A 17,273-nucleotide genomic window follows, 5' to 3' on the forward strand; every position below is an offset into this window, starting at 1 on the left:
CTTGAAACATGCAAAACACAAAAAACCCCAGAGGCTCAGAGGGTTTATGACTTACCCAAGTGGAAGAACTAGGGCTAAAACCTAAGACATGTGGGGCCCCTGGGTGGCTCAGTCAGTTAAGCATTTGCCTTTGGCTCAGGTCGTGATCCCAGGGTCCTGGAATCGATCAGAACCTCACATTGGGCTCCCTGCTCAGTAGGGAGTCTGTTTCTCTCTCTCCCTCTTCCCTCCCACCCCACTTCCCCTCTCTGACTCTGGCTCTCTCTCTCTCTAGCTCTCTCTCAAATAAATAAATAAATGAATAAATAAATAAATAAATAAATAAAATCTTTATAAAATAAAAATAAAACCTAAGACATCTAACATCTAGTTGAACGCTTTTGACACTGTACTACATTATAAGCCACTGGTTTGCCAAAGTAATTTTTATGATTAATATTTAGAATGTAGAAGAGTTTGGATACATTTTTATTGTATTGTATTTATTGGTCTTTTATATTATCTTCAAGCAATTTTTAATTTCTAATAGGAAATAAAAAATATAAAAAGAGGGATAAAAACATAAATATTTGAGGGGCACCTGGGTGGCACAGCAGTTAAGCATCTGCCTTCGGCTCAGGGCGTGAACCCGGCATTCTGGGATCGAGCCCCACATCAGGCTCCTTTGCTATGAGCCTGCTTCTTCCTCTCCCACTCCCCCTGCTTGTGTTCCCTCTCTCGCTGGCTGTTTCTGTCTCTGTCAAATAAATAAATAAAATCTTTAAAAATAAATAAATAAATATTTGAATAATAGTAGAGGTAAAATGGATTCTTATTTTAGAACTTATTGAAACATAAAAGTACTTATCTTGATTACCCATAAATAGGCATTTTACAAGGAGGGAGAAAAATCTTGACTGGAGGTGAGTTTTGCTGCATCGCATTGAAACCCTTACGTCACCTTGTTATTTTTTTAAATTAATATACAGTATTTTATTAGTTTCAGGTGTAAAATATAGTGATTTGATAATTCCACACATCACCCAGTGCACTCACAAATTCTCTCCTTAATCCCCATCAACTATTTAACATATCCCCCTTCCCATACCATTTCCCAGAGTAGATGCAACAATTTGCATTCCCACCAACATTGCAAGAGGGTTCCTCTTTCTTCCCATATTTAACAACAACTGTTGTTTCTTCTGTTGTTAATTTTAGCCATTCTGACTGGTGTGACATATCTCATTGCAGTTTCAATTTTCGTTTTCCTGATGATAGGTGATGTTGAACATTTTTTCATGTGTGTTGGCCATCGGTATGTCTTCTTTGGAGAAATGTCTGTTCATCTCTTCTGCCCATTATTAATTGGATTATTTGTTTATCAGTAGTTGAATTTTATAAGTTCTTTATATTTTGGATGCTAATCTTTTTTTTAATTTATTTTTTATTTTTTATTTTTTTTTGCTTTTTAATAGTAATTTTTTATTATATTATGTTAGTCACCATACAGTACATCCCTAGTTTTTGATGTAAAGTTCCATGATTCACTACTTGCATATAACACCCAGTGCACCATGCAATACGTGCCCTCCTTAATGCCCATCACCAGCCTGTCCCATTCCTCCACCCCCCTCCCCTCTGAAGCCCTCAGTTTGTTACTTTTAAGAAGCTTGGTAATAACCTGGTTTAAAAGATTGGGGTAGGAATCTGCACCAATATCCTATTTTGTGGCCTTAGGAAAGCCCCTGAGAGCAGCCTCTGGAGACAATGTCTTAACTCAAAAATGCATAAGAAATATATTTGAAATACATAGGAAATAAGAGATCTGGAAGTATACCTGCCAAACCTATATTTTGGGGAGGGGGGCACAGAAGATAGGATTATGAGAAAAAAGGCCTTCTTTTCTTTGTGTATTTCAAAATGTTCAACTGGCATTGTGTGCATGCATTATTTTATAATTTCTTTCTAAGAATAAGTCTTATGATGGGAAATTCATCCTATGGCAAGTCATAAGATGAGCTAATTAGGACCAGGTGTTGCTCATCAAATCAGTTCCCTGTAACCAAATTTACTTCCCATTTCAGGAAAATAGCAACCTACAAAATTCGAGGGTAGAATAGAGCAAAATATTTAAGGTATAATAAGTAGATTTGCCATTTTGTTCATACATTTTCTTACTCACTCACTGACTCATTCCTTCGGTATCCGTTGTTCTCTGTATTGTTTGCATTGATAGTATGAAAATGAGTATGATATGGTTTCCACTCTCAAGGAGCTCAGTGATTATCAAGAAGAGCCTACAGATGCCCTTCGTATAATGTGTTGCACACTGAGTATTTGTTGAATCAATAAATGAGGAGGGAGCTAGAGGCAATGCCTACTCAAATAATTGCAGCATAGTATTTATACTAGATATATGCATAATGGCCTGGAGAAAAAAGTAAGAAACTACCTGGGGAGTTGGGAAATATTCATAGAAGAAGTAACCCTAAATTGTCATGCTATCTCTGCTGTACCTGTGACTTGAGTTTATTATATACAGCATATCTATGTTTTTCTCTCTCTTTATTGTATTCTGTATGTTCTACCTGAGCAGGTCATAGTTAGAGTCGAGGACACTGAGGTAGACAGAATGGACTCCTGGGACCAATTGGCAAGGATCCTTAAAAATTGTAGTAAGGTTTATCTGGTAAAAAATTGGGGATAATGACAAAGCTCTGAGAAGAATTATGTGGTAATAGATTAGAAGGTGATCATAGGAAGTAGAGCAAGGATCAATAGCCTAGGTGTGAAATGTTTAAGTCTTTACTATTGACTCAGACAATGATAAGGGGAAGAAAGTGAATAAACCAGGGGGGAAAAGGAAGAAAACCCAAAACTGACAAGGCATTATTCATTCATTTAACAAAAAGTTATGGAGTACTTTCTAATTTATATGAACTATAACAAAATTTTGCATATATGACTTTATTTAAACCTCACAATAACCTGTGGAACAAGTATTAACCTGCTTTACAGATGATCAATATGAGGTTCCAACAAGTTAACTAGTTTGTCCAATATCATATGGCCAACGAATGATAAATGAGAATGGAACTCAAATCCATCTGGTTTTAAAGCCCATGAACTTTCTCCTACAACATATTAAAATAAAAATAATAGTAAAGGATTATTATTATTATTATTATTTCAACTCCTTAAAGGCAAGGACTGTCGTATATTTCTATGTATTTCCCCATAACAGTTAGCAAAGTATTCTGCACAAATAATTTTAAACCATTATATATCAATGAAAGAATAAATAACATTGCTTGCTGTGTGCTAGACATTTGGGTGTAAAAGTGACAGAATAGGTGGGGTCTCTGCTCTTACATAGCATATTATCTATTGAAAAAGTTAGACATTAAACATTACTCAAAGAAGTGCTTAGTTATAGTTGATGTAAGTGCTAACATATAAAGCTGCAGAATATGCCATCCTGCATGAGAGTGAGAAATGCTTCCAAAGTTATGTATCTAGAGGCCGAGGAGAGGATATGGCTGTTTGAATGGAAATGAAATTCAGATGAGAACAAATTTAAGAATTTAATGGAGTATTTATGTTTTCAGTATCAGCTAGCAGTGATAGTGTTTATATTATAGAGTTATTTTGCATATTTTTGAAAATTTCTTTTCTTCATGATATAGCTATAAGTTTAGATAATTTCCTAGAGAGATAAGTATAAATACTTAGACAATCTCTTCTAAGAATAAATTCCAAAATATGGAAATAAATATATTCATAAAAGATTTACCACTGTGTTATTTAAATAGTCATCTATTACAAAATTAAATGTTTAATAATAAAGAATGAGTAAGTAAACCATGTCTCATGCAGTAACAATTATAGTTATGAAGAATAATGTAGCCACATGGAAAATGCTTTCATTATGATACTATATAGAAAAGATTAAAGGAGCACCTGGGTGGTTCAGTTAAGCATCTGACTCTTGATTTCGGCTCAGGTCATGATCTCCGGGTGGTGAAATCAAGCCCTGTGTTAGGCTTTGTGCTGGGCATGGAGTCTGCTTGGAATTCTCTCTCTCCCTCTCCCTCTTCTCATCCCCCCACCTTAAGAAAGAAAAGATTAAAGACACTGTATGCTTATGTATATGTTGAAAATATACGTAAGAACTACTAACAGAAATATGCCAAAAATATTATAGTAACTGGTAGAAATACTATGAGATTTCTTTTTAATTTTTTATTCTGTAAATATTCTGTAGTATGATTTTATTATTTTGGTAACTCAAAATACTTTTGGAAAAAGAAAGAATAGGCATAAAAATGTGTTTGACTTCTACAGATAGATCATAGCTCTGATTTTATGCCTTATATCAAAACCTAACTTGCTATACAGCACTCTGGGGGCTAATTTAGTCAATAAAGAGACTTCAAAAAAATGAATCATAAACCATTATTGTTCAGTACACACAGAAAGGTACTAATAATAACTACAAAGACAAAAGGAGAGCATCTGCAACCCAGAAACTAAAATTAGTAATAATGCTGAAGGGAGTTCTACCAAGTTATGTTTTCCAGAAGACAGCCACAGGCTCTTCTCATGTAAGGAAGACTGATCACCCCCATTAGCCTTGAAACAAAAGCAAAGACTTCTGGATGAGGGCATTTAATTGTAATGTTTATCTAATCACTCTGTAGCCATTTATATAAATAAGATGGCATAGAGCACATGCTTTTCTTTGGGCAAAGTAAGTAGAGCATGTGTCTGGTGAAGTGTATTTCAAGCCAAACAAGCCAACACCACAAGTCAAAATTATTGGCATTTTTTACTGGTGTTTTTAAAACTGTAAACAAGTGCAGATACTGCCCATTTTTTTGCCTTTGGATTGTTGAACTTCCCAGTCTGCTGGTGGTAGCGATAATCGTGTAACAATAACAACAGTGATGATACCTAATATCTAATTAGTATTTACTTATGCCAGACCCTGTTATAGGTGCTTTTATCTATATTAACTCATTTTACCCTCATAATACCCTCATGTGGTTGATTGCTCTCATTATCCTCACTTTAAGAAAACTGAAATCTAAAGAGGTTAAGTAACTTGTCCAAGGTTGCTCAGCAAAGTGCTTGGATGTGAATGGTACAGGAATTCTGGCTGGAGAGTCTGAAGTCCAGTGTCCTAGGCACCAGGCTATCTTATGCACCTAAAGAATTTATTTTTCATTAATACTTCCATCTTATGACCAGAGTTACTAAAAATTATTTTGGACAAAATTAACAATGGAGCTTATTCCAAACTCATATTCCATCTCTTCACATTGCTGTCTCTAGTTTTCTTTTCTTTCTTCTTTCTTTCCTTTGGTAGTTTTGGATTAGAGTTATTTGGACTAAGTTCACCAGTACAGGTGAAGAACAAAAAAGTCGGGTTTTTCTCATTCTATCTTGATTGATTTATTTAGAATATCTGCTTTTGACAGTTAAGAACATAAAATCTAAATATCCAGAGCCTTCTCTGAGCTACCGAGGGTTGGTACAGATACTTTATTAAACTTCCTGCACAAGTATACAGCCTCTGAGAACTAACTGCTGAGATTTCAAACATCGGAGGCACAGACTCAGGAAAGAACAATGATTTGATAGGCGATAGGTGATATCTATGATGTGTAACATGTCTTTTAGGTTGATAAATATATTTTTCCTTTTTGGAATTGATCTGTGGATGAGCAATATTATTAACTAGAGATAGGCCTGACAAGGAGGCATACGTGGCTAAGGTCCACTCAGAGACCTGACTGCAAAAACAAGTCTCTCCTATGAGCTTGTTATTTTTATACCAAATTGCTTAGGACTTTCAGAACAAATTTTAGTACTTTCTAAGTATGTAGTTATTTCACTGTTTAAATTTAAATATCCTCCCAAGAATGGAGTAACACATTTTGTCATTGTCTTCACTAACACAATACAATCACTTTGGAAAACAGAGACCTTGACGCTGAGGGAATGGTGCACATAGCAAGCAAAGTGAATGGAGATGTGATATCAGTCCATGGCCACGTTTAGATGAGGCCATGAGAAATAGGACTCTGGACAGTTGGGCCAAAGGAGGTGGTGGTAGTAGAGCTATCAGGATATGAGGGCAGAGCTGCAGGGTGTTTGGGGGAAAGGGGATATCTTAAAGGAGGAGTGTCTGAAAAGGGGAAAAGGAGATGATTATACAGTGTAATGTAGATTATTTGATTTCTTCTGGAGTCTTCTCACTCTTCTGGCTGTGCTGATGGAAATGGCACAAAGTTATAACTGGAGGAAGCATTTTGTAGCTAAAAGAGCAGAGGTTTCAGGGTCAAGCAGACCTGGATTCAAAGCTAATCAGTATGGCGTTGAATAAGTTACCCCTCAGTTTCCTCCATCTATAGAGTGTAGAAATCAAACTGAAACTACGAAACAAAATGCCTCCTGTCATGCAGTGGTAGCTGTATGTATATCATAACTACATGCATAGTATACAGTAGCTAAAGAAAGTACACACGTGTATGTATATACACACACTTTTATACATAGATACATTCGTTCACCTGTTGTAGTGTTACCTTTCTCCCTTGTTACCTTACTTCAGCAAGAAACTTACCATGATTCTTTAGTTTACATTTTAGTTTCCTTTTGCCATATACAAATTTACTTTCACCAAATTTTCAGAATATTCAGATCATTTCCTATCAAACTAGGGTGTGGGGCCCTTTTTGTTCTCCTGAGGTAAATTAGCAAAATGGCCAACTTAGAGAATTCTAATTGTTAGCTACCTAAAAAGTAGAATGTTAGCCACATGATATAACAGATTCAGACCATGTATTACTAATCTGCTCTAACAAGAAAGAGACTATTGCTCCCCATGAATAGTAATTGTTTTCTTTTTGACAGCACTACTATGCAATAGTCATTTATGTTATTCTTTGAAATTTGTGATAAGGCTCGGTAAGGATTTGAGGCAGTTCTTCTGTATGTTCGGATGAAACCTGAATCATAGCATACATATAACCTAGGCAAATATAATTAATCTCTGTAGCAGTTTAAATACTTCTTTATGATTCTAAGAAGGAGTCTTTAGGGAATATATGCCAGTCTAAAGCTAGGGATTTTACTTTTTTTTTTTTTTCAAATTCTAATATTTTATACAGAGAAAAAGACCGCAGATACCTGTCCTTTTTACAAAATTTCTTACCATACTTACATAACAAGAATTTTTAGAAGAATAAAGTTGTTGGTCCATATTTGGTTTTCTAAGTATAACTTTGAGCATAGTTATAAGTATTTTAGTTTGTGGATTACTGCCGTACCTTGTCATTGCCTAACCTACCTGGTCTTTCTTGGAATAATAAAGTAGATATCCTTAGGGCCAGTAGCCATAGTTCCAGAATATTCTCAGCCATCTGGGTCTGCTACAGAATAAAGTTAGGCTGGAAATAAGACAATGGTAAGTAAAAGAAGCTTCCTTTGTCCACCCTACCTCCCCCAAGGGCTCCATTTGTAAAAGATACAAGTATAGACCGGAAATCTGTGACCTATTAGATCCCTTTCTTGGTACCAGCCTGCCGCTGAAGTATAGTTTCTCATTTCTAAAGAGGACAAAGATACCTGTCCTAGTAGTCCTAGGTGTGATTTGTAGGTTTAATATTACACCAAAGTACTTTATAACCCACCTAGCAAGCTTATATAATGATAGCTACTTTGTATTGAGTACTAAATTCTAGGACTAGTACTGGAAACTTGACATATATATATATTATGATACCTCTTCCAAGCCTCAACACAACCCCGCACAATTGTTATAATTACATTTGATGCATAATGAGTTAATAGAAACTCACAGAGGTTGTGTGATTTTCTGAAGTCAAATAGGTTGAAAGGGATGAGTCAAGATTCAGCTCAATATTTCCAAATGGAGGCTTTAAATTTCTTTCTATTCAGAACTCAGGCAACAACATTATTTAATGTCCTTAAGAATGGTAGGTGGCATTAAGAAAAAGGGAAGAAAAAATACTGAAAAATCTGTCCTTTCAACAAAGCTGACAAATCACCCTGATAAAACCAATGCTTATGATTTAGAATAGACCACCTGAAAACCCGTGGGCTTCATACATTTTATGTGTTAAGTATTGAGTAAAAAGGGAAAAATAGATGTTTTATATGCAAGAAGACTATGGTATACTATCCAGCCAGATTCAAGCTTAGTTTTTCATAAGTTCCATTCTACTCATATTGTCAATCCTATCCACAAATCACAAGTGACATGAAATAGGAAAAACATAAGGACTTCCTTCATTTTTGGAAAACAGGTGGTAAACAACAGAAAATTCTTTCAGAAATGCAGAAAATTATTTTTTCATAATAGCTAATATGGCTTCTTTATGCAGTATGGAGAGATCCATTGCATTTCTGTTTATAATCTTAATATAGCTCTTTTTTATTCTTTTTAAAACTCAAATCTCCCAGTAAAAACTGTATTTTATCACACTAATCTTTAAAGTCCATCTTTAAAAAGGTAGGTATAAACACTATTTTCTCACCCCCTAGAGCATTTTGCACAATAGATCTTAGGCATTGGAATAAATAGTTGCTCAGGAAAGCAACACTGCCTCATACAATATGATTTGGTGGTCACCATTCCTGTTTTCCAGTAAGAGGGAAATTTCATGAGCAGAAACATTGGGCTCCTTGAGAATTTGCTGTTGAAGAGAATGTTTCTGAGCAACTTCTGAGCCAATATATCTTAGCAGGTCGATCACAGACCTGGGATGTTCACTCCTCATAATAACACTGCCAGACACTGTCATGTTAGCACCTGTGTCTGCATGGTCATGGATCATGTAGTACCCACTTCAACACTGATCTCTATGTCTAAAGATGGACACTGGGTCCTCCACTGATGAACCCTTGACATCGTATCTCCCATACATTTCTGCCTTCCAAATTTAGGTTCCACGGGCATAACAGAGATTGTATCTATCTGATTAGCCCATGGTGCTAAATATCCCACTGTAGTTCCCAGGTTGATGGTAAGTCTAACCTTCATCTCATTCTCCCAAGTCTCTTTAATCAAAGCCCCAGGGTTCTTAGTATCCTCAACATGAGAGGTAGGTTGATTGGCTCCTAGTGCAACCATTGGCTTCATGCCAATGTTCCAGTCTGGGCATTATCCTCTACATGCCGAGGAAAGGATCCTGGCCTAGCTCCTTTTAGAAACTCTACCACAGGGTGACCAAAGGCGATGTGAAGAAAATGCTCATCTTTTACATCTAGGTGCAGATAATTGGCCTGGAGGTCAATATCTGGAGGCTCTCAGTACCCAAATTTGGCCAGGTTGCTGTTAAGGATGGACAAGCCAGTCTTACAGCTGGACACCATGGTACTGGTTCCCAAGAACCAAGTTATTCCATGAGTCCCCTGGCAAGATGAAGGCATCATCACAATTTGCCCTTTTTTTTTTTTTTTTTTAACGTGTTGGTACTTTAATTGTTAAGCAGTGACTACTTTTTCTTTTGAAATAATGATTAATTTTCCCAGTGTAAATCAAAGTAAAGCCATGAGTTACAACTTTGAAGGATTTATTTTAGAATCAGTTATGTCTTAAGTTTACTTGTCTGTTACTCAAATGAGTCAGAACTAGTGATTTGTTTTTGTTACTTAGATGTGGTAAGATAACAGAAGAGCTGGCTTGTTTAGTGATTTCACTAAAATATGCAAATTAATAACCTCAAATCTCCATTGATGTGCCCTTTGTTAGTAATTTAAATGGGATCAAAGCGCTAGTAAATGTTTTTGTTCCCAACTTCCTTTTAAATAAAATTCTTCCTTTCAAATGAAATTCTGTGTATGTGTGTGTGCATACATACACATATATATTTTCCCTTTTAATGGATACATCTACCATAATGCTAATTCTCTCTTATTTTGTTACTCGTACAAGAAATTTGGCATATTTTTCCTATTTCGCATTATAGTTTTCCTTTTATCATCAATAAATTTACTTTTAACAAACGTTCAGAGTATGAAAATATTTTCCCATCAAACTCCTATGGTGTTGGGCTTTTTTTTTCTGATGCAGAGTAACAGAATGTTCAACTTGGGGCATTTCCCATCATGGGAACACCCTCCCCCTTACTACTAAACTGATTTATACGTGGAGTTTGGCAGGTTCATATATGTATGAGCAGAACAGTAGCAAGATATTTGAAGGCCTATAATCCTTGCTTTTTCACTATTGTTTTTTCATCTAATCCTGGCACAACTGTGAAATTGGAACCAGAGATTCTGAACAAGCCATTGTAGACACAATTGGATATTTTGGAGGCTCCCAAAGGTACAATCTCTAAACCTTCATTTGGAGGATCCAAGATCAATGTGAATACTTTAGGTTCGACTTTTTTTCTCTCCAGGCTTTTATTTAAATTCTAGTTAGTTAACATACAGTGTAATATTACTTTCAGGTATCGAAGTTAGTGATTCGTCACTTCCCTACAACACCCAGCACTCGTCACACAAGCGCCCTCCTCAATGCCTGTCACCCATTTAACCCATCCCCCGCCCACCTCCCCTCCAGTACTTTAGGTTCTACTTTAAAAAAATAAGTAGTGATCTTATTTCAGACTATAGACATGCTACCGAAAGCTCTACTATTAATTTTTAGTCCCTAGACCGGTGTCTGAGTATCTTCATGAAGTATGGAAAGGTCATTCATGTTAAAATTCGTTCCTGGGAATAAGAAATGACGTCCTGTAGTAACATGCAGCTCTTGTATGCATGGTAACATAGATATCTGCGGTGGCTCCAGGACTTCAGGAATCACCTGATCTGCCCCCCACACGTCCCTTTGGTGGGTGCTAAATGCAGTGATTTTCCTATCACAGTTCTCTACTATGTCCATGGACTCTTCTTGCAAGACCTCTCAGTGATCTAAGTACTTTCATTTAATGCCATTTTGTGGGAGCTTGAGCTACAGTGATTCTAGATATGCCTAGATCTGATCTTTTCAACTAATGATATGGACTTTCTATGAGGACTGCATAACCAACGTTAATTACAAAAACCACAGCAATAATGGAATAAGAAATCTTTCAAAAACCTCCAAAAGCTTCCCAATGTTCTCATTTTAACATTCATAATACTTACAAGGGCCCTCAGTGCTCAGTCTACACCATCTGGGCCTTACTTATCTCTTAGCCCTGGTCCCATCTCTTTCCCCTCTCCCCTTATTCATCAGCCACACCAAGCTTTCTATGCATGTCTGTCTGCTCCTTGACTCAGGTCTTCCCACCTGCTATTTGCTCTTTCTAGTCCACCACCCCCACCACCCTGCCCATACCATTTCTTATTTAATTTTGTTCATTTTTTAGTAGATCTCAGCTCAAACATCACTTCCTTAAAGTTTTCTTTAAACACCCAGATTCAAGGTATGATTCTCCTTTTATTTATCTTCTTAGCAGCCTAGAATTCTTTATAGTACATTTCACAAATGCATTTTTATTGATTGATTGATTGATTGATGTATAGTTGACATAGAATGTTATGTTGGATTCAGGTGTGCAACACAGTGATTCAGCATCTGTGTGTGTTATGCTCACCACTAGTTTAGCTACCCTCTGTCACCATACAATGCTACTATAATACCATTGACTATATTCCCTGTACTGTGCCTTTTATTGCCAGGACCTATTCATTCCATAACTGGAAGCCTGAATCTCCCACTCCCCTTCACCTATTTAGCTCAACTCCCAACCTTTTCCCCTCTGGCAGCCATCAGTTTGTTCTCTGTATTTACGGGTCTGCTCCTGCTTCTTATTTACTTGTTTGCTTATTCATTTGTTTTGTTTTTTCGATTCCACATATAACTGACATTATATGGTATTTGTTTTTCTCTAACTTATTTCACTTAGCATAATACCCTCTGTGTGCATCCATGTTGTTGCAAATGGCAAGATCTCATTCTTTTTTATGCCCGAGTAATATTTCATTGTGTATGTGTGTGTGTGTGTGTGTGTGTGTGTGTGTATCATATCTTCTTGGACACGTAAGTTGCTTCCATATCTTGGGTATTGTAAATAATGCCGCAAGAAACACTGAGGTGCATGTATCTTTTCAATTTAGTGTTTTCATTTTCTTTGGGTAAATACCCACTAGTGGAATTACTGGATTGAATGTATTTCCATTTTTACTTTTTAATTGAAGTATAATTAACATACAGTGTTATATTAGTTTCAGGTGTACAATATAATGATTCAACAATTCTACAGTTCTCAGTGTTCTTCATGATAAGTGTACTCTTAACCCTCATCATCTATTTCACCTATCCCCTACCCACCTCCCCTCTGGCAACCACATTTGTTGTCTTTATTCAAGAGTCTGGGTTTTGTTTTTTTTTTGTTTGTCTCTTTTTTCTGTTTGTTTCATTTCTTAAATTGTAACATATGATTGAAATCATGTGCTATTTGTCTTTCTCTTTCTGACTTAGCATTTGTCATGAGCACACCCTGAAGGTACACACATAAGTTGTCTTCTCACAGTGTCGGCTTTACCCAATCATAAAGCAAAGTTAAATCACAATTATAAAGAAGGTTCAGGATTCCAAACTCAAGGACAATTCACAGTGTGATTAAACTTGGCTTCTTACACAGCACACAGAGCAGGACAGAAGAGAAGCCACACAACAAGCCAGATAACAGAGGGGTGCAGGAAGCTAACGAACCAAACGCGAAGTCAGTCTGTGGGTGTGCAGTTGAGATAAGGCCTCGGTCTGATACGGGTCAGCTTTCAGCGGTTCAGGCAGGGAAGGATCTTGGTTCTGTTTGGAGATCAATCAGGCAGAGCCTTCAATGGCAGTTGCCTTTTTTAAGTGGTCAGACATAGAGGGGTCAGGTCTGAAGAGTCTTGACAGTTTTCTGCCAAAATCCTTCCCTTTTTAAAGGGATTTCATCAGTTTTGGGTCTCTGCAGAGCTCCTCTGGTTCTGCTTGTTATCAGTTCTGGGGTGTCAGCTGACATTGGTCCCAGCGAGATCTCCTAACTGCAGTACCTTCACTGCTTGCATCGTTGCTTGACACAGGCTTCTGCTTGTCAAGAGAGACTCCATTTTGTTCTCTACAGCATTATATCCTTAACTCCATCCATGTTGTTGCAAATGGCAAGATCTCATTCTTCTTCATGACTAATATTCCATTGTATATATGTACCACACCTTTATCCATTCATCTATCGATGGACATTTTGGTTGTTTCCATATATTGTTCATTCTAGAGCTAAGTAAAGTGCAATAATTACTTGGCTCTCGTATCATGACTCCTATGCCATTAAAAAAACAATGTTATGAATAGATACTTCCAGAATGGTGGCATAGGGAGCTCAACCACCCTCTCTGTGGTGAAACAATTACACTGGTGAAAACCATTTTAAAAAGCAATAATGGAGGGGCACCTGGGTGACCAACTATTGGTTTTGACTCAGGTCATGATGTCAGGGTCCTGGGATTGAGCCCCGCATGAGGCTTCACTCTCAGCAGGGAGTCTGCTTGGGATTCTTTCTCCCTCTCCCTCTGCCCCTTTCCCTGCCCATGCTTGTGCTCTCTCTCTCAAATAAATAATCTTTTTTAAAAAAGCAATAATGGAAAGTCTGTGGAAGTTGTCTTAAGAGCATACAGCAAATAAACACTGATTAAAGAAAATCTACCAAATCTTGGTAAGAGCAACAAGTCTGCAGCATTTGAGCCATAACCTGCTTCTTCCTTAAGCCCATCCCAGCTCAGTATGACAGAAGCTTCATTCTAGCCAAGTATAGCCAAGATCACGGGGCTCCTTCTCCTCCTATCCTCCAGGTGAGGACAATGATACCTTCTCAGGAAGAGTAGATTGCCAGCATTTATTATTCCACCCCCACCCCCTGCATGTGTGATGAAAGTTAAATACTGAGTCAGTGCATCCAAGAGTTTGGGACTCCCTTCATTCACCCAAACCTGCCCGTAGGGTGGAGGTCTATACCTTAGGCATAGACCCTACACTGCCCAACTCCTTGCTCCTCAAGCAAGGGAATAGCTCAGAAAAAAAGCATGCCATTTTCCCTACCCCTAGCTCTGGAGCCAAACCTTAGAGATTTTGCCCAGGGAGAACCCCAAAATTCTCTCCAAAGGGACTGGTTTTATTTGAAGTACAGCCTAAACATACTCTCAAAAATAATGGAAGTTTTGGTGGAAAGCAATTAAGAGGCGGTAGGTAGCTGTATGAGAGATACAAGCTAAACAATAGGCCACCTGGTGTACCAGAGAAAACCAGAGTCAACAAAATTTCAATGACCTCAACTGCAGAGGAGCTAGAATTTAATTGAATCAGATCACCAGAACAATTTATGCCCCCAGGTTATTGTCAAAAACAATAGAGCAATCAGCCAGCAATTAGTAGAGCCCAATAGGTGGATGTATGTGGTAAGTCCTATGACAACCACAAATAAAATAACCCAGATATATAGTGAAGAATAAAAAATAGCAATGTTCTTAACATCAGGGTCAAATGAATTCTCCTTTCACATTTCATGAGCTGCTCAAAATCATTCCATATTTTAGTTTCTTTCTCTTTGGAATATGCTTTTCTTGTAAAACCTTTATCTTTTCTGGAATTGCTGACTGCCTTCTTTTTCTCTTGCCTTCTGTGCTTGAATGTCTTCAAGCTTTCCAATAATTCAATAATTCTATCCTGTGGACTCCTTATTAAAATTTTAAGTCTATAGTACAGCAGATGTTGCAGTAGATCTCTAGAAATTTTCCATATTGCATGATTAAAACTCTGTATCCATTGAACAACTCCCCATTTCCCCCTCCCTCCCCAAAACCCACAATTCTACTTTCTGTTTCTATTTTTCACTACTTTAGATACTTCATAAGTGGAATAATGAGGTAGGTATTTGTTGTACTCTGACTGGCTTATTTCACTTAGCGTAATTTCCTCAATGTTTATCCATCCGGTAGCATATGATAGGATTTCCTTCTTTTTTCAATGGCTGAATAATATTTCATTGTATGTATATACCACATTTTCTTTATCCATCTGTAGATGGACATTTAGATTGTTTCCACTTCTTGGCTATTGTGAACAATGCCGCAATGAACATGGAAATGCAAATATGTCTTCATGATCCTGGCCTCAATTCTTTTGGATAAATACCCAGAACTGGGGTTGCTGGATTAAATGGTAGTTTTATTTTTAATTTTTTGAGGAACCTGCATAGTATTTTCTATAGTGGCCATGCCATTTTACATTCCTAACAACAACCTTGGCACAAGGGTTCCAATTTCTCCACATCCTCACCAACACTTGTTCTTTTCTAATGTTTTGTTTGTTTTGTTAATAATGGTCATCCTAACAGGTGTGAGGTGATACCTCATTGTAGTTTTGATTTGCATTTCCCTAATGATTAATGATGTTGAGTATTCTTTTTATAAAGCTGTTGACCATTTGTAGGGTCTTCTTTGGAAAAAGGTCTATTCAAGTCCTTTGCCTTTTTTTTTTTTTTTTTTTTTTTTTTTTTTTTTTTTAAGTAGGCTCCAAATGGGGCTTGAGCTCACCACACTGAGATCAAGACCTAGGCTGAGATCAAGAGTCAGACACTTAACCAACCAAGCTGCCCAAGTGCCCCTGCCCATTTTTTAATCAAGTTATTTGTTTTATTGCTATTGAGTAGTAGGAACTCCTTATATATTTTGGAGATTAACACTGTATCAAATATAGTTTGCAGACATTTTCTCCCATTCCTTAGTTTGCCTGTTCATTCTGTTGATTGTTTCCTCTGATACGTAGGAGCTCTTCAGTTTGATACAGTTCTACTGCCTATTTTTGGTTTTGTTGCCTGTGATTTTGGTGTTATGTTCAAGAAATCGTTGCTAAACCCAAAGTCATAAAGCTGTTGCCCTGTTTTCTTCTAGGAATCTTATAGTTTCAGGTCTTATTTTTAAGTCTTTATACATTTTGAATTGGTTTTTGTATACATTGTAAAATAAAGGTCCAATTTCATTCTTTTGTATTTGGATATCCAGTTTTCCCAGCACCATTTTTAAAGAGACTATCTTTTTCCCATTTTTAGTCTTGCCATCCTGCTGAAGATCTTTTGACTGCATTAGTGAGGGCTTATTTCTGGGCTCTCTATTCAGTTTTATTGGTCTATATACATCTTTACGCCTTACCATTCTGTTTGATTAGTCTAGCTTTGTAATATGTTTTGAAATCAGGAAGTGTGAACCTTCCAACTTTATTCTTTTTTCTCAAGATTGTTTTGACTATTCAGAATTCTTTGTGGATCCATATCAATTTTAGGATTATATTTTCCTATTTCTGTAAAAAATGCCGTTGGGATTCTGATAAGGATTGCATTAAATTTGTAGGACGCTTCAGGTAATATGGACATTTGAACAGCATTGAGTCTTCCAATCCATGAGCACATGTGTAGCTTTTCATTCCTGTCCTTAACTTCTTTCAGCAATGTTTTGTAGTTTAAATGTGCAGTTCTTTCATGTCTTTAGTTACATTTATTCCTAGGTATTTTATCCTTTTGATGCTATTGTAAGTACAATTGTTTTCTTAATTTTCTTTTTGGATTATTCATTGCTAGTTTACAGAAACTCAACTGAGTTTTGTATGTTGATTTTTTATCCTACAATTTGCTTAATTCATTTATTACTTCTAACAGTTTTTTTATGTGTAGAATCTTTAGAGTTTTCTACATATAAGATTATGTCATCTGCAAACAGAGATAATTTTACTTCTTCTTTTCCAATTTGGATGATTTTTATTTCTTTTTCTTCTCTAATTGCTCTAGCTAGGACTTCCAATACTATGTTTAATTAAAATGGCAGGAGTGGGCATCCTTTTCTTTTTATTGACCTTCGAGGAAAAGCTTTTTTTTTTTTCCTTATTGATTAGGATGTTAGCTGTGAGCTTGTCATATATGACTTTTATTACATTGAGATGATTTCATTCTATTCCTTATTTGATGAGTGTTTTTATTATAAAAGGGTGTTGAGTTTGTCAGATGTTTTTTATGCATCTAATAAGATAATCATGTGATTTTTATATTTTGTTCTATTACTTTGGTATATGACACTGATTAATATCTGTATGTTGAACCACTCTTGCATTCCAGGGATAAAGTTCACTTGGTGTTGATGTATGAGTCCTTTAATGCACTGTTGAAATTGGTTTGCTAGTATTTTAGTGGGGATTTCTGCATAAATATACATCAGAGATATGAGCTTGCAGTTTTCTT

At 36.5% G+C, this 17,273-nt stretch overlaps 1 protein-coding gene and 1 pseudogene across 1 annotated transcript in view; one reads left to right on the forward strand and one right to left on the reverse strand.

Moving 5' to 3' along the window:
• The window catches only part of SLC4A10 (solute carrier family 4 member 10), a 287,806-nt gene that overhangs the window by 223,551 nt on the left and 46,982 nt on the right, over positions 1 to 17,273 (forward strand). The window lies entirely within an intron of this gene.
• LOC113247858 (ribulose-phosphate 3-epimerase-like) lies at positions 8,595 to 9,381 on the reverse strand (annotated as a pseudogene).

This window comes from Ursus arctos, unplaced genomic scaffold, assembly GCF_023065955.2.
Source record: "Ursus arctos isolate Adak ecotype North America unplaced genomic scaffold, UrsArc2.0 scaffold_1, whole genome shotgun sequence".
Taxonomy (NCBI): domain Eukaryota; kingdom Metazoa; phylum Chordata; class Mammalia; order Carnivora; family Ursidae; genus Ursus; species Ursus arctos.